At 42.5% G+C, this 18,329-nt stretch overlaps 1 protein-coding gene across 1 annotated transcript in view; it reads left to right on the forward strand.

The window, feature by feature from the left end:
- The window catches only part of PCP4 (Purkinje cell protein 4), a 97,014-nt gene that overhangs the window by 65,425 nt on the left and 13,260 nt on the right, over window positions 1-18,329 (forward strand). The gene's annotated exons all lie outside the window — the stretch shown is intronic.

Here is an 18,329-nt window from a genome sequence, read left to right on the forward strand (position 1 = left end):
CCAGGAAAGATCTTTGAACAAATTATTAAACAACATGTATGTCAATACCTGGATAAGAATGAAGTGATTAAACAGAGTCAGCATGGGTTTCTAACTAATAAGTCATGTCAGACTAACTTAATATCCTTCTATGACGGTATCACTGATTGGGTGGATCAAGGAAATGCTGTAGATATAGTATATCTTGACTTCAGCAAAGCATTTGACAAAGTCTCTCATACAATCCTTATTGAAAAAATGACTAAGTATGGAATGGACAAGGCAACTGTTAGGTGGATTCATAACTGGCTTAGTGATCGGACCCAAAGAGTGGTCGTAAATGGCTGCACATCCAGTTGGAAGAATGTCTCAAGTGGGGTACCACAGGGCTCTGTCCTGGGCCCTGTATTGTTCAACATCTTTATCAACGATTTAGATGAAGGAATTGAGGGTAAACTGATTAAATTTGCTGATGACACAAAGCTAGGAGGGATAGCTAATACTAGAGAAGAGAGAGAGAGGATTCAAAAAGATTTAAATAAACTGGAGAAGTGGGCAGCAACTAACAGAATGGTTTTTAACAGGGAGAAATGCAAAGTACTACATCTGGGCAATAAAAATGAAAAAAGCATATATAGAATGGGAGGAATAGGGCTAAGTGACAGCACATGTGAAAAAGACTTGGGTATACTAATAGATCACAGACTGAATATGAGTCAACAGTGTGATGCAGCAGCAAAAAAGGCAAATGCAATTCTAGGATGTATTAACAGAAGCATACAGTCTAGATCACGTGAAGTCATTATTTCCCTCTACTCCTCTTTGGTCAGACCTCATCTGGAATATTGTGTCCAGTTTTGGGCACCACATTTTAAAAAAGACATCAACAAACTGGAGCAAGTTCAGAAAAGAGCGACCAGAATGGTGACCGGTCTGCAAACCCTGTCTTATGAGGAAAGGTTGCAGGATTTGGGAATGTTTAGTTTGCAAAAGAGAAGACTCAGAGGAGACTTAATAGCTGTCTACAAATATCTAAAGGGCTGTCACATTGTAGAAGGATCAACTTTATTCTCATTTGCACAAGGAAAGACTAAAAGCAATGGGATGAAACTGAATGGGAAGAGACACAGATTAGATATTAGAAAAAACTTTTTGACAGTTAGAGTGATCAATGAGTGGAACAGGCTGCCACGAGAAGTGGTGAGTTCTCCTTCAATGGAAGTCTTCAAACGGAGGCTGGACAGACATCTGACTGGGATGATTTAGCGAATCCTGCTTTGAGCAGGGGGTTGGACCAGATGGCCCAGGAGGTCCCTTCCAACGCTACGATTCTATGATCCTAAAATTTTGTTTGCTTTTGCGGCTGCTGCTTGACATTGAGTGCTGCTGCTCAGCATACTTGTAACAAGATTCCCAAGTCCTTCTCCTGCTGAGTAGTCACAAGTATGGTTCCATTTAATGTATATGCAGCAATTAGATTCCTTCTTCCCAGGTGCATTACTCTACATTTGTCTACATTAATCTCATCTGACAAGATCGTTCTGTGTATTGTAATATCAAGGTCAGTGTGGAGAGACGGGGTTAGTGGGTGCTCTCATCTGGGCTGTCTTTAGCAAGACTGCATGGACCAGGGTTCATACCACTGAATGCCCGCTCTATCTCCTTGTGGGCAGAACACTACACAGACAACACACGGTTAGGGTAAAACAGTGTGGCCAAGCTTTATTGAACCACAACACCCACTAGCAAACAGAACAATTCCAGCAATTTCCCCAAGATGGTGCATATTACAAGGTCTCTCCCCTCCACTGACTCACCAGGATGCTAGTGGATGTTGTGTCAGAGATCCCAGGGTCGCTATTCCACCTGTGATAACTTACTGAGAGAAGGTCACGACAAGCGTAGGGAGATGACAGAGAGCAGACCTGTCCAACCTCACAACCTTTCCCTATCTACAGTCAAAGTCAACAAACTGATTCCAGAATATAAGCAAACATCAGATAAGCACACACTATGTTACATGGTATATCATTGTGCAAGTCAGCCTTCGTGACCCACCAGAAGCCACGCTTAAATCCACAAGCCAAATATACAGACAAAAAGTCAATTCCTCCAGGCCTGCAAAAACTTAGCTGTCTGGGCAATTAAGATATACTCTGGTTTCTTCACAGTCAGATTTTAGTATCCTACATAGTTTGATGTCGTCTGCAAAGACTGACACTTTACTCTCAATCCCATCTACAAGGTCATTAATAAAGAGGTTAAAAAGAATCGGTCCTAGAATAGATCCCTGTGGTTCCTACTGCTCCCAGTACAGATCCCTAAGGTCCCTACTGCTCCCAGTACAGATCCCTAAGGTCCCCACTTCTCCCAGTACAGATCCCTAACATCCCCACTTCTCCCAGTACAGATCCGTAAGGTCCCCACTGCTGACTATATCCCATTTGGAGTCATTTGCTCAGACATAGGTGTACTTCTTTTTGTATTAAATTAGTTATATCAGGTGGTGAACTTTGACTCTTGCATTGTTGAATGATCCTGGGAGGAGTCAGTTTATTGGTAAACATGAATGAAAAGTGCCTGTTTACTATCTCAGGCTTTTCTTTGTCCTCTATAACTTTCTTGTTATTATCGTCTTTTAAGGGGCCGATACCATCTGTTTTTTTCTTTTTGGCATTTATGTATATTACACATCCATTACACAGACACATACATAGTACACATACAGTTGTGCTCAAAAGTTTTCATACCCAGTAGAATTTTTGCTTTATGGGCCTTTTTGCAGAGAATTTGAATGATAACACCAAAACTTTTTCTCCACTCATAGTTAGTGGTTGGTTGAAGTCATTTATTGGCAAACTACTGTGTTTTCACTTTTTAAATCCTAATGACAACTCAAAACATCCAAATGACTCTGATCAAAAGTCCACATACCCCATTTCTTAATACTGTGCATTGCCCCTTTTAACATCAATGACAGCTTGAAATTTTTGTTGCAGTAGTGGATGAGCTTCTTTATTTTCTCAGATGGTAAAACTGCCCACTCTTCTTGGCAAAAAGCCTCCAGTTCCTGTAAATTCCTGGGCTGTCTAGCATGAACTGTGCTCTTGAGATCTCCCCAGAGTGGCTCAATGATATTGAGGTCTGGAGACTGAGATGGCCACTCCAGAACCTTCACTTTGTTCTGCTGTAGCCAATGATAGGTTGACTGACTTGGCCTTGTGTTTTGAATCACTGTCATGTTGGAATGTCCAAGTACATCCCATGCGCAGCTCCTGGGCAGATGATTACAAATTTTCCTCCAGTATTTGCTGATAACATGCTGCATTCATCTTTCCTTCAATTTTGACCAAGTTCTCTATGCCTTTGTAGCCCACACATCCCCAAAACATCAGTGATCCACCTCCATGCTTTACAGTAGGAATGGTGTTCCTTTCATCATAGGCTTTGTTGACCTCTCTCAAAATGTAATGTTTATGGTTGTGGCCAAAAAGTTCAATTTTGGTCTCATCACTCCAAATTATCTTGTTCCAGAAGTTTTGAGGCTTGTCTCTGTGCTGTTTTGCGCATTTTAGGTGAGATACTTTGTGGCATTTGTGCAGTTTCTTCTGGTGACTCGACCAGGCAGCCCATTTTTCTTCAAGTGCTTCCTTATTGTGCATCTTGTAACAGCTACACCGCTAGTTTTCAGAGAGTCAAGTATTAAAGCTGATGTTGTTTGTGGGTTTTTCTTTGCATCCTGAACAATTTTCCTGGCAGTTGTGGACAAAATTTTTGTTGGTCTACCTGACCGTGGTTTTGTTTCAATAGAGCCCCTGATTTTCCATTTGTTAATCACAGTTTGAATGCTGCTGACTGGCATTATCAATTCCTTGGATATCTTTTTGTATCCCTTTCCTGTTTTATACAGTTCAACTATCTTTTCCTGCAGATCTGTTGGCAATTCTTTTACTTTCCCCATGACTCACAATCCAGAAACATCAGTGGCTGGATGAAAGCTGCAAGAGTCTATATGGATCCCAGAAACTCACTCAGCTTTTACGCACACACACTGATTACAAACAAACAGGTCACAAGTGAGGATGTTACCTTTAGTAGCCATTCAAACCCATTCGTGTCAACTTCTGTGCATGTTATCAGGCCAAAATCACTAGGGAATGTGAACTTTTGATCAGGGTAATTTGGATATTTTGGGTTGTCATTATGATTTAAAAAGAGAAAACACAGTAGTTTGACAATAAATGGCTTCACCCAACCACTATCCATGAGTGGAGAAAAAGTTTTGGTGTTATCATTCATATTCTCTGGAAAAAGGCCAAGAAAGCAAAAATTCTGCAGGTGTATGTAAACTTTTGAGCACAACTGTGCATACACAAGCAAATGTTCACATAACTTAGAATTTTTAAGTAAATAGGTCTAGGTTTTTTTACGAGACAAACTGAAATCAAAATCTGCTCATACACAAGAGTGCTGCCTGTGGCTCACTGTTAGAGTTTCTGCCTTCCTTACCACAAATCCTGCGCTTAAGTTCTGGCAAAGACAATTAAAAAAAAACAGATAATTAATTTAAATGAAGGCATATACTGCGCACATTCAAATGTGAAAGGGTCCCTGGAGGACAAACCAGGGTGTCTCTATTAATGGAAACTGAACGGGTCAGCTAAGAAAGCTGAGCAGTCTGTGTGTTGGAGCTGCAGCCTGTTCAGTGTGAACCTGCAGGTGAACACTTCTTTTTGGCACTGGAAGCTGCTGAAGCTTATGCTGTTGGGGATACCGAGACTTGTAGGACCGTATCTCTTCTGTGTATAAAACTTGCTCCTTGAGAAAGGACTGTAAACTGTGCCTGCTGAATGAACTATTTATTTGTTCTTATATTTTTATAATCCCTTGGAATTTTATGAAATCAAATCGCATTGCCTGATGTGAACGCTACCTAATACTTGAAAGTGTGAATCCCTACAGCACGTACAAGGAGTTGCACTCCATTTGGCCATTGTTTGTTAAGAGCTACATGGGCAATGTGCCATTTTTTTTTCAATATTTAGGGACTTTTGTATTAATGTTAAAAAAAAAAAAAAAAAACGGACGAGAAAAAGTTTTTTGACAAGAAACCGGTAAAAGTTCTCATGTTACTTATGGCAAAACCGTGGCACAAAGGACATCTCCGGATGGGCGACCCAGCCATAAAAGTTGATGATCTTCCCATGTGGATGCTGCATTAGGCTAAGGCCATAGTCAAGAGGTAGACCTTCTTCCCTATTGAAATACTTACCATCAAAAGCGTTGATCAAAAGACATGCTCCAAATCTGAGACTACTGCCCTAAGAATAGCCAAAAAGCGACAGCCACCCTGACAAGTTTCTCATTTATGCAAAGTGAGAGTGTCTGTTTCTCCTCCACCCCCCTTGGATATTCATCAATCTCTCGGATGTTTCGTTCAAATTACCTTTTATGTGTTAACATCAATCATCCACAGATGATGGGGGGGATTGATCCTCCTCCGTCTAGAAGAAGAAATTATTTCTCTCCTTTTCAGATAACCTTTTCAGATCACAATCTACATTTTTAAAGGACAAGTTTGTGATCTGTCCTGATACATATATTAAGGGGTTTGATGTTTTTTTTGGTGGGGGATTTGTGTTTCAGAAGGCAAGAATCAGTTTTGGACAAAGGGAAGAGATAAGAAGAAATTTATCTCATGTAAGGTAGGAAGCAGCCGCATCCTGTGGAGAAGAGTTCACTTTGACAATCTACACGCATGGATATGGCGCAGAATTGCTGTTTTTGGTAAACTTGGATTTGGTCTGCTTGGGCATGCTTCCATTTTATACCTCTTGACCAATTTTGAAAAAAATAATTGGATTGGTCTGAGTTTGTAATATAGATTGACCCTCCCAGAATACCAAAAGATCCTTGTGTAGAACAAAGCTCTGGCTCAATAATAGACACTAAACGTCCAGGAGAAGACAGCCACAAATTGTAGGTGATCTTGGAGACAATCACTTACCACTAAAGTCTACATTTATAGGATGATTCCTAAATAACCTACTGGATCTTATGGATAATGCTCAATAATAACTAAGAAAGGGCGTGTTGCGGGTGCAGTGGGCCCATAAAACCCTAAGAAAGGGCCCTAAATAATAATAATAATCTTTATTTATATAGCGCCAACATATTCCGCAGCGCTTTACAGTTTAACAGTTTCAAACACAACAGTCATAAGTAATAACGTTAACAATACAATAAAGCAAAATAAGCCTCCCCTGCTCGTGAGAGCTTACAATCTACAATGAGGTGGGGGAGATACAAAGTACAGGTGTGTATTTACAATGGTGTATTCACAATGATGGTCCAGCCGTCTTGAGGGAGCGGGGGATGGATGGAGATAGTGAATGGGCTACACACACACACTTACACATAGAATGACTTTGATTATGGAACATGATAGGCCGCTCTTAACAAATGTGTTTTGAGGGAACGCTTAAAACTGTGCAAGTTGTGGATAGTCCTAATTTCTTGGGGTAGAGCATTCCAGAGGATTGGCGCAGCACAGGAGAAGTCTTGGAGTCGGGAGTGGGAGGTACGGATTAGTGCAGAGGTTAGTCAAAAGTTGTTTGCAGAGCGCAGCGATCGGTTAGGCCAATAGACAGAAATGAGGGAGGAGATGTAAGGGAGTGCCGCATTGTGGAGAGCTTTGTGGGTGAGAACAAGTACTTTGAAATGGATCCTGTAGTGAATGGGCAGCCAGTGTAATGACTGGCGAAGAGCGGTCTGAGTACTGATTAGCCAGATGGACGACCCTGGCTGCTGCATTAAGGATGGTCTGGAGAGGGGAAAGTTGAGTGAGGGGGAGGCCAATTAATAGAGCATTACAGTAGTCCAGGCGGGAGTGGATCAAGGCAACAGTGAGGGCTTTTGTTGTTTTCATGGTGAGAAAAGGGCGGATTCTATAGATGTTCTTTAGGTTTAACCAGCAAAGGCGGGCAAGAGATTGTATATGGGAGGTGAAGGAGAGATTGGTGTCAAACATAACACCCAGGCAGTGCGCCTGCTGCTGGGGTGTTATTATGGTGCTACCCACGGAGAGGGAAATGTCAGATTTAGGGAGGTTAGTAGATGGCGGGAGCAGAAGAAGTTCAGTTTTTGGAGAGGTTGAGTTTCACATAGAGGGCGGACATGATGTTGGAGACTGCGGACAGTCACTGGCGTTCTGTAATACAGCAGGGGTAAGGTCAGGGGGATGACGTGTACAGTTGTGTGTCATCAGCATAAAGCTGGTACTGAAAGCCAAATCTGCTGATGGTCTGTCCAATTTGGGCCATGTAGAGAAGAGAAGGGAGCCAAGGACTGAGCCCTGAGGTACCCCAACAGTGAGATGAAGAGGGGATGAAGTGGAGCCAGCGAACAAAACACTGAAGGAGCGGTCAGAAAGATAGGAAAAGAACCAGGAGAGAGCAGTGTCCTTAATGCCTAGTGACTGGAGCCTAGAGAGTAGGAGATAGTGGTCAACAGTGTCGAAAGGTTGAGAAAAATGAGCAGAGAGTGGTCACCATTACATTTTGCTATCAGAAAGTCATTGGACACTTTGAGTGTATTTTCTGTCGAATGTAGAGGGCGGAAGTCGGACTGTGAAGGGTCTAGGAGGGAGTGAGTGGAGAGGTAACGGGTAAGGCTAGAGTAGACAAGGCGCTCCAAGAGTTTAGAGATGAAGGGGAGATTGGAGACTGGTCTGTAGTTGTTTGTGCAGAATGAGACGAGAGCAGGTTTCTTTAATAATGGAGTAATGATAGTGTTTGAAGGAGGAGGGGAAAATGCCCGAGGAGAGGGAGAGATTAAAGATTGTAGTTAGGTGAGTTGTGACGACTGGAGAGAGAGACTGGAGGAGATGTGAGAGGATGGGGTCAGTAATGCATGTAGTCGGACGAGAAGAAAAGAGGAGCCTGGAGACTTCTTCTGTGATGGGATCAAATGTGGAGAATGAGCCAGGGGAAATGCAGGGAGGGATGGGATTCACTGCAATTGGTGGCTGGAAGCGGATTTCCTAATGAATATTATCTATTTTCTAATGGCATGTAGATTTCTGAATGTGTGGTCGGTAGGTGTGTGCTGGGGTGGGCGCGGAATTGTGAGCGTAAAGGAGAGAATTATGTAGTCAGAGAGGGGAAGCGTGAGCTATCTAGGTAGGAGTCTGAACAGAGCCGGACAAAGACTAAGTCAAGGGTGTTACCGTCTTTATGTGTTTGAGAGGTTGAGAGCGGTGAGAGGCCAAGAAAAGTGATTAGTGATAGAAGCTGGGATGCAGATATGGAAGTGGGGCTGTTAATGGGGATGTTGGTCTCCCAGGATAAGGGTTGGAAGTTCTGAGGACATGAAGTGCGGCAGCCAGGCCAAGAAATGGTCAAGGAATTGAGTGAGTGAGCCTGGGGGCTGATATATGGCTGCTACTCTGAGGGAGAGGGGACGGAAGAGCCTGATGGTGTGGACCTCAAAAGAAGGGAATGAGAGTGATGGAACTGGGGGGATGACCTGGAAGGTGCATTGTGGGGACAGGAGTATGCTGACTCCACCACCAGGTCTGTTTGTGGGTCTCAGGGAATGGGAGGATTGTAAGCCACCATGGGAAATAGCAGCAGGGGAAACGGTGTCAGAATCCTGAATCCAGGTTTCAGTGAGGGCCAACAGATTAAGAGAGTTGGTCATAAAGTAGTTGTACAGGAAAGGAAGCTTGTTACATACAGACTGCGGATTTCAGAGGGCACAATTAAAAGAAGGAGATGAAGGAGTGCAACAAATGTTAATAAGGTTACTAAGGTTTCGATGTGAGGTAAGGTAGGGGTTGAGGTTGTGAGATGGTGGACCGGGGTTGGGGGAGATGTCTCCTGAAATCAGTAGGAGTAGGAAGATAAAGAGCAAGTAGCTATTGGAACTGTAAGAAGTTTGTTTGTGCAATGTGTTAGGGCAAGATGGGCTGAAGTTTTTCAGGAAGGTAAGTAGTGCATGGGAACTGTACATGGGAGTGGGAAGTATAGAGAGGCTGATGTGTGTGAGTGGTGATGGAGGGGGGATGGGGCGGTGAATGTGGATGGCAAGGGAACACAGGAGGATAGAAATAAAGCACATGGATAAAAGGGAGAGCAAAGTGTGGGTTACCTGTCTCCTGCCCTGACTAACTGCCATGGAATAACTGATTTTTCTAGATGCTTAGCTTCTGAGATGTTTTGCTGAGGGGATGTGTGCAAGCACCCCACACTGCGTGCACCCCTTAGAATACTTCTAAATTTATAGGCCACAATACAGGGTCAGGAGAGAAGGATTGTGGGAGCTGGTTAGGGATAAATTAGCAGCATTTGCTCTACACACCCGGGAGTGGATAGATGATCAAAGACAATAGTCCTGCTTCCATCTCTATGCTATTACACCTTTCCCAAGATAGTATCTACAGTGACCCTCATCCATGGATATACAACAGTGAGTACTGAGTGCAATGCTACAGATGAATTATAGCAAATATTCAATAAGCAGAGTTCATTAGAATATACTGCAGCAGATGAGACAGCGAGCAGAGGTGGGGAGCTGTACCATTAGAATATATTGCAGCAGATGAGACAGCAAGAAGAGGTGGGGAGCTGTACGATTAGAATATATTGCAACAGATGAGACAGCAAGCAGAGGTGGGGAGCTGTACCCAGGCTCAGTCTGGCCCACCGGGGAATCGGAGGATTCTCCGGTGGGCCCAGGCACTGACACCTGCTAGCATACTGGCCAGCAGCTGCCTAGGGCCCCCAATGCTGCAGGAGCCCCTTAGTCAAGGGGGCCTGCTCTGTGCCTGCGTAGCAGCAGCTGGATACAGGATCCTGTCCTCGCTGCTAAAGCGAAATGAATATTCACGCTTCCCCACGCCCCTATGGGCATGGAGAGGCATGAATACCATTTCTCTTTAATAGCGTGCAGCGTTAGCCGCAGGCTGCAGCTAACACTGCCCGCATGTAAAGCCCCACCACCGCACCACACACAAAAAGCACCGCACCACATACACAGGCAGGCACACAGACATACAGCGCAGCACATCCCGGCATTCAGCTTCCTACCCGGCGCTTCCTGTCTGAAACAGCCCAGCTGGATGACGTCATTATCCAGCGCGCTGTCTCAGACAGAAAGCTGATGGCGAGGAAGAGGCTGCCGGGGTGTGCTGCTGCTGCAGGGAGGTGAGCTGTGCTGTGTGCCTGTGTGTGTGTATGTGCTGCGGTGCTTTGTGTGTGAGTGTGAGAGAGTGATGTGGTGCTTTATGTGTGTGTGTGTGAGAGAGGGGTGGTGGCGAAGGACAATGATATTGGTGGGGGGAGGCAACGATGGAGGTGATGGGCCATGATTGCGGTGGGAGAGGCAATGATGGAGGTGATGGGCAATGATTGTGGCAGGGGGGCGGCAATGATGGAGGTGATGGGCAATGATGATTGTGGGGGTAATGATGGAGGTGATGGGTGATGATGGTGGGGGAGGCAATGATGGAGGTGATAGGCAATGATGGTGGTGGGGGGAGGCAATAATGGAGGTGATGTGCAATGATGAAGGTGGGGGGAGGCAATGATGGAGGTGATGGGCAATGATGGTGGTGGGGGGAGGCAATGATGGAGGTGATGGGTATTGATGGTGGTGGGGGAGGCAATGATTGAGGTGGTGATGAGGACAATGATGGGGTGAAGAGGGGCTGCATTATATTCTGTGGGGGGACTGCATTATTCTCAGGGGACTACATTATATTCTGGGGGCTACATCATACTATTTAAGGGGGCTTCAGTATACTCTATGGATGGGCAGCATTATATTCTGTGGTGGGGCTGCATTATTCTCTCAGGGGACTACATTATATTCTGGGGGCTACATCATACTATAGGAGGGGGCAGCATTATGCCCTATGAGGGGGTTACAGTATGGGGGTTACAGTATACTCTATGGTGGGGCTGCATTACATACTGTGGTGGGGCTGCATTATACTATATGAGGGGGGCTGTATTATACACTATGAGGGTGCTACATTATATTCTATGCTGGGGATTGTGTTATGCCTTATGAGGGGGTTGCATTATAATTTGTGGGGTGCTGGATTATATTCTATGAGAGGGGGCTGCATTATATTTTATGGGGGGGTACATTATATTCTATGAGGCTACATTATATTCTATGAGGGGGCTACCCCTCTATGATTCTGTGATTCTACCCCAACCCCTGCTACATAATTAAGACGTGTACTACCTTATATTAGCGTATTTTACCGCACAATTGGTGGTCTTGTATTTATTTCTATGTCGCTACATAGTGGGCCCAAGAATGATTTTCTCTGGTGGGCCCAAGGTGCTCCAGTCCGACGCTGGCTGTACCATTAATATATATTGCAGCAGAGGAGACAGCGAGCAGAGGTGGGGAGCTGTACCATTAGAATATTTATCTCCGTGGACTTATTTATCTACGGTATCGGTGGTTGCCTTAAATAGGTATTCTCACCTACAGAAATTACTTCTTATTGAAATTTTGACTTCTAGAGTCTGTGTGTGCATCTCCATTAAAATGTAAAAGAAAGAAGCCATATTTTACTAATCTTGGACGTTCCCTTTAAATGTGACCAAGAAGTGGAATACATAAACTAGTACAACACAAGTAAAAATGCCTAATGCCTATTTTAAGTTTATCTTTTATAGTGACATAAATTAGCAATAAGGTTCGCCCCCATTTTTATGATTCTGTGTGAAGCAAAATGATCCCCCCCCACGGGCCACCGGCAGATGACCTCCCCATCGCTTTCATTGCATTGCTTGCCCACGGCACTTCGAGGATGCCTGAGATAATGATTGTGAGGTCACTTTTCTTCATGGTAGTTGATATTATAGTGTCATTAATCCTTACTTTTGCCTTTGGATTTTGGCACATTAAACACATTTTTTTTTTCTTCCTCTGAACTGCACATTTTGTGGAAAAAAATTAAGTAGTAGTTGTTCAAAAATTTTTATCTATTTTAATTTTAGTTTTTGTTACTTTTATTATTTATTTTTTTTAGCTTTTTTGAAGTTTTTTTTCAAGGAGAGAGAGAAATTCCCAGGGACATCAAATGTAACTTCACGCATCAATGTTCGTTTAATGTGCCAGTCTGGGGTCTAGGAAAAAATAACAAGCGGAAACCTTGCTTTGGTTAACAAAATAAACACCATTCTTGTTCATGGGACTGGGACCAAACTGCAATACCAGGCACAGGCTAGAAGCAAGAGTGGCACAGTTTCTACAAAAAAAGGCAAAGCCTGTTTTTATGGAACACATACTTTTGTATAAAGGGGAAAAATAAAAGATATTTCAATATACTTCTATATTATACAGGCACATCCAGTGGGTGTTTCGCTTGACGCTTCTTCAAGGGAATAACAAAAGGATAAACTGAGTTCCTATTTATTCACCAGTATTCCGATCCAATTTTACTCTGGGGTTCGACCATGATGTATTTTTTCTGCCATATATCAGTTAATACTTATTAAAATTGTACATCTGCTTATCCCTATTACTGCTTTTACTCTTGAATATTGTGGTTAACTAGTTTGTCACTTTTTATTTATTTCTCCTATCACTTTTTAGCTACAGTTGTGCTCAAAAGTTTACATACATGGCCTTTTTACAGAGAATATGAATGATAACATCAAAACTTTTTCTCCACTCATGGTTAGTGGTTGGGTGAAGCCATTTATTGTCAAACTACTGTGTTTTCTCTTTTTAAATCATAATGACAACCCAAAACATTCAAATGACCATGATCAAAAGTTCACACACCCTGGTGATCTTGGCCTGATAACATGCACAGAAGTTGGCACAAATGGGTTTGACTGGCTACTAAAGGTAACATCCTCACCTGTGACCTGTTTGCTTGTAATTAGTGTGTATACATAAAAGCTGAGTGATTTTCTGGGATCCAGACAGACTCTTGCATCTTTCATCCAGACACTGACGTTTCTGGATTGTGAGTCATGGGGAAAGCAAAAAAATTGTCAACGGATCTACGGTAAAAGGTAGTTGAACTGTATAAAACAGGAAAGAGATACAAAAAGATATCCAAGGAATTGATAATGCCAGTCAGCAGCGTTTAAACTGTGATTAACAAATGGAAAATCAGGCGCTCTGTAAAAACAAAACAAAGGTCAGGTAGACCAACAAAAATTTCATAATTTCGTCCACAACTGCCAGGAAAATTGTTTGGGATGCAAAGAAAAACCCACAAATAACATCAGCTGAAATACTGGACTTTCTAAAAACTAGCGGTGTGGCTGTTTTAAGATGCACAATAAGTATGTATTTTCCGCAAGTGGTTTACAGTACAATGTTATTCTATGGGGAAAAAAAATTGCTGTACACATGCTGCGCAAAAATCCACGTGGAAACGCAGCGGTTTTATTTTTTTTCGCAGCATGTCAATTCTTTGTGCAGATTCCGCAGCATTTTTACACCCATTCCATAATAGGAATCCGCAGGTGTAAAAACGCAGGACAAATCCGCACAAAATCCGCAAAAAATCCACAGGAAATCTGCATAAAAAACGCATAGATATTGACCTTCGGATTCTGCCAAGAGATGCAGATTCTGCGCAGAAAATTCCGCACAACAATCCGCAACGTGTGCACATACCCTAAGGAGTCATTTGAAGAAAAATGTGCTGCATGGTTAAGTCGCCAGAAGAAAGCCATTACTGTGCAAATGCCACAAACTGTCTCGCCTACAATACGCAAAATAGCACAGAGACAAGCCTCAAAACTTCTGGAACAAGGAAATTGGGAGTGATGAGACCAAAATTGAATTTTTTGTCCACAACCATAAACATTACATTTGAAGAGAGGTCAACAAGGCCTATGATGAAAGGAACACCATTCCTACTCTAAAGCATGGAGGTGGATCGCTGATGTTTTGGGGATGTGTGAGCTACAAAGGCAAAGGAAACTTGGTCAAAGTTGAAGGAAAGATGAATGCAGCACGTTATCAGCAAATACTGGAGGTAAATTTACATTCATCAACCCGGAAGCTGCGCATGGGATGTACTTGGAAGTTCCAACATGACAATCCAAAACATAATGCAGTCGACCTGTCATTGGCTACAGCAGAACAAAGTGAAGGTTCTGGAGTGGCCATCTCAGTCTCCAGACCTCAATAGCATTGAGCCACTCTGGAAAGTTCTCAAGTGCGCAGTTCATGCTAGACAGCCCAGGAATTTACAGGAGCTGGAGGCTTTTTACCAAGAAGAGTAGGCAGCTTTACCATCTGAGAAAATAAAGAACCTCATCCACAACTACCACAAAAGACTTCAAGCTGTCATTGATGTTAGAGGGGGCAATACAAAGTATTAAGAAATGGGGTATGTGAACTTTTGGTCAGCGTCTTTTGGATGTTTTGGGTTGTCATTATGATTTAAAAAGAGAAAACACAGTAGTTTGACAATAAATGGCTTCACCCAACCACTAACCATGAGTGGATGAAAAAGTTTTGGTGTTATCATTCAAATTCTCTGAAAAAAAGCCAATAAAGCAAAAATTCTGCCAGGGTATATAAACTTTTGAGCACAACTGTATTTTACATAACTTTTGTGTTTTTCCATCAATGTCTTTTGTGGGCCGAGTCCCTCCTTAATTTCTATGTGCCTGCACTATGTGCTCCTGCCTGTAGCACATGGTTTGATGCAACTGCAACTATCAGTGTTTCTCTAGTGTTTGCATATGAGACGTAGGAAAAATAGGAAGCTGAAATCGTAAAAGAGTTATCCTGGATTGTTTTTCCCCAAAATACCACCATTTTTGGCCGTGGGTTGTGTCTTGAATGGTGCTAAGCTGCAATACCGGCCACAACCTAGAGGGAAGAGTTTGGAAAAAAAAAATAGCTAACCCATAAGTTTTTATATAAAATGTAAAAATAACAGATGTTCCTATACTGTTTCCATTATGATGCTGTTGCATTTTTCCTTTTTATTATATATTTAGCATTTTTTATATTTATCTAATATTATTATCTATTAAGACTATGAATTTATATTTTTGCTGAATTTTTGAAATGTTAATCCTGTTTTAATGGAGATTTTTCTAATATAATTTTTTTGCATTAAATACTTAGTGCTAAGCGGATGGATCAGCATAATCGTACCCAGCATTGTGATAATGGCCTATTTTAGCCTTCGCGGCTTTTCGATGTTCTGCCCCTGTAACTTGCAGAATCTTTCTTCGTCAGGAACATAAATCTCTGTCCTTTTTTCTGATATAAACTGAACTGAGGAGCAGGTGAGATTCTCAGGGAATTTAACAAAGCCTTTCAGTAAAGCGTCTGCCATCCTCCTCCTTCCTCCTCCTCCTCCTCCTCCCTCTCTGCTCCATCATCCTGGAGGGAAGAAAGATGGAAGCCTCACATTTTCTAGTGCTGTCATTGTTCATTTTATCTCGGGAGTTGGAAAAAAAAAAGTAAACGGAATAATTTGCTGGAAGCAAAGTTGCAACTAATAACTGTGTGATGAAATTCATCAAATATCACCGGATTTCAAAGCAAAAAAAAAAAAAAAGACGAAGCTTCATACAATAATTAGGAAGAACACCAAGAAGAAGATGTAGACCCATCGAGATGGTGGTATGGGCATGATGGTGGGAGAAAAGATCTACTGTCCCTATGTAGGAGAAAAGATCCAAAGTCTTATACGTGATCAGTTGTACAGCCACAGTGGCATGTAAAAGTTTGGGCGCCCGTGGACCACATTACTGTTATTGTGAATAGTTGAGCAAGTTGAAGATGAAATGATCTCTAAAAGCCTAAAGTTATAAGATGACACATTTCCTTCATATTTTAGGCAAAAAATAAAGAAGTATATATTTTCATCTTTTTGTTTTAAAAATTACGTATGTTTAGGATCATTATCCATTTGTAGAAGCCGTCCTTTTCCTCTTTTCAACTTCAGCATTTTTACAGATGGTGTTATCTTTTCAGCAAGAATTTGTTCAGTGAATCCATTCTTCCCTCTATTCGTGAAATGTTCCCCGTGACATTGGCTGCAACACAACCCCAAAGCATGATTGATCCCCCACCATGCTTACTGGTTGGCGAGATATTCTTTTCCTGAAATTCTGTGACCTTTTCCTCCACACATACTTTTGATCATTGTGGCCATAGTGTTTTATTTTAACCTTATCGGACCATAGGACTTGTTTCCAAAATGGATCAGGCTCGTTTAGATGTTCTTTTGCAGACTTCTCATGCTGAATTTTATAGTGAGGATGCAGGAGAAGTTTTCTTCTGATGACTATTCTATACATAGTTACATAGTTTTGAAGGCTGAAGGAAGACCTTATGTCCATCTAGTTCAACCTATTTTTAGTGCATCTGTTCTGCATTGTTGATCCTGGGGAAGGCAAAAAACCCACAGAGTAGCAGCCAATTTTCTCCATAGGGAAAAAAGTTCTTTCCCCTAAGCTGGGTCAACCATTTACTATAATATTATGTTATTCGTAACCTTCTATACTGTTACTCACAAGAAAAGCATCCATTCCTTTCTTAAATTCATTCAGTGAGTTGGCCATCACCACTTCCTCAGGAAGAGAATTCCAGAGCCTCACTGCTCTTACCATGAAGAACCCTCTTCTATGCTGGTGCAGAAATTGTCTTTCCTCCAAACGAAGAAAATGCCCCCTTGTTCTTGTCACAGTCCTTGGTACAAACAGTTCATTGGAGAGATCTCTGTATTGCCCTCTGATATACTTGTACATATATATTAAGTCTCCCCTAAGTCTTCTCTTTTCTAGAGTAAATAGACCTAATTTTGATAACCTTTCTGGGTATTGTAGTGATCCAACTCCATTTATCATTTTAGTAGCCAGCCTTTGAACCCTTTCAAGTTCTGTAATGTCTTTCTTGAGCACCGGCGTCCAAAATTGCACACAATACTCCAAGTGTGGTCTGACGATTGATTTGTACAGAGGGAGAATTATGTTTTCATCTCGTGTCCCCAGGCCTCTTCTAATGCATCCCATGACCCTATTTGCTTTGGTGGCAGCTGCCTGACACTGGGCACTCCAATTTAGCTTCTTATTGACTAAGATGCTGTCATGATCCCAGTGCAGGCTTTTGAGCTGCACATCAGGGGTTAATGTCTGGAGCTCAGTGCAGGTTTTGACCTGCACACCTGGGCCTAATGATTGTGGCCTCTTTCTGGTTCTGGGAGAGCTTGTTAAACCCCTGGGAAGCTCCAATCCCTGCCAGTTATACTTTTGCCTTTGGCCGAGTGTGCTGACCTCTGTGTGTCTGTGCCTGTTCGTTATTATAGCTTGTTTATATGGTTCTGACCCGTTACTGTTTCCCGTTGAGAGTTTGCCTGTTGATTCTGTACTGTGCTACCCTCTCTGTGTATGACTCATTGCCTGTTATCTGACTGCTCTCTGCTCGCCCCTCTTGTACCTTGCAGCTATCTCTGTGTATGACTAATTGGCTACGTCCTGACTATTCTCCCTGTCTATGCCCCTTGGTAACTTTGTCTCGCAGTTACCCTGCTAGCAGTTCGCTTGCAGCTCCTAGCTCTCTGGAGTTTAGGCCACGCCCCTAGCAGTCATGTGCTTCAGGTCCTGCAGCTCTGAAGTATGCATCTACTCGGCTGCTGCCCGCTCCACAGGTATCTTTGAGCACAGTTCGCTTTACTCAGGACACGCGCACTGGCTCAGTGAGCAAGTTCAGTGCGGTGTTTCTGACAGATGCCTAAGTCTTTTTCCATGTTTGATTTCCCCAGCAGTTTCCCATATAGTAAGTAATTGTAGCCTCTGTTTCTCGTTCCCATGTGCATAACCTTACACTTATCTGTGTTAAACCTCTTTTGTCATTTTTCAGCCCAATTCTCCAATTTACTCAAATCTGTCTGTAGTTGCAAACTGTCCTCCTTTGTGTTAACTACCTTACATAGTTTTGTATCATCTGCAAATACTGATATTTTACTGTGTAAGCCATCCACTAGATCATTAATAAATATATTAAATAGTAGGGGGCCCAATGCAGACCCCTGTGGTCCCCCACTAGTAACCCTGGCCCAATCTGAGTATGCCCCATTAATAACCACTCTTTGTTTTCGATCACTAAGCCAGCTACCTACCCATCTACACACATTTTCCCCTAGCCCAAGCTTTCTCATCTTACTTACCAATCTTTTATGTGGGACGGTGTCAAATGCTTTAGAGAAGTCGAGATAAATGACATCCAATGATTCTCCTTGGTCCATTTGAGAGCTTACATCCTCATAGAAGCTGATCAGGTTAGTCTGACAGGAGCGATCCTTCATAAATCCATGTTGATATGGAGTTAAACATTTA

The sequence above is a fragment of the Dendrobates tinctorius genome, unplaced genomic scaffold (genome assembly GCF_039654945.1).
Source record: "Dendrobates tinctorius isolate UK_male_01 unplaced genomic scaffold, ASM3965494v1 ptg000084l, whole genome shotgun sequence".
Classification (NCBI taxonomy): Eukaryota; Metazoa; Chordata; class Amphibia; order Anura; family Dendrobatidae; genus Dendrobates; species Dendrobates tinctorius.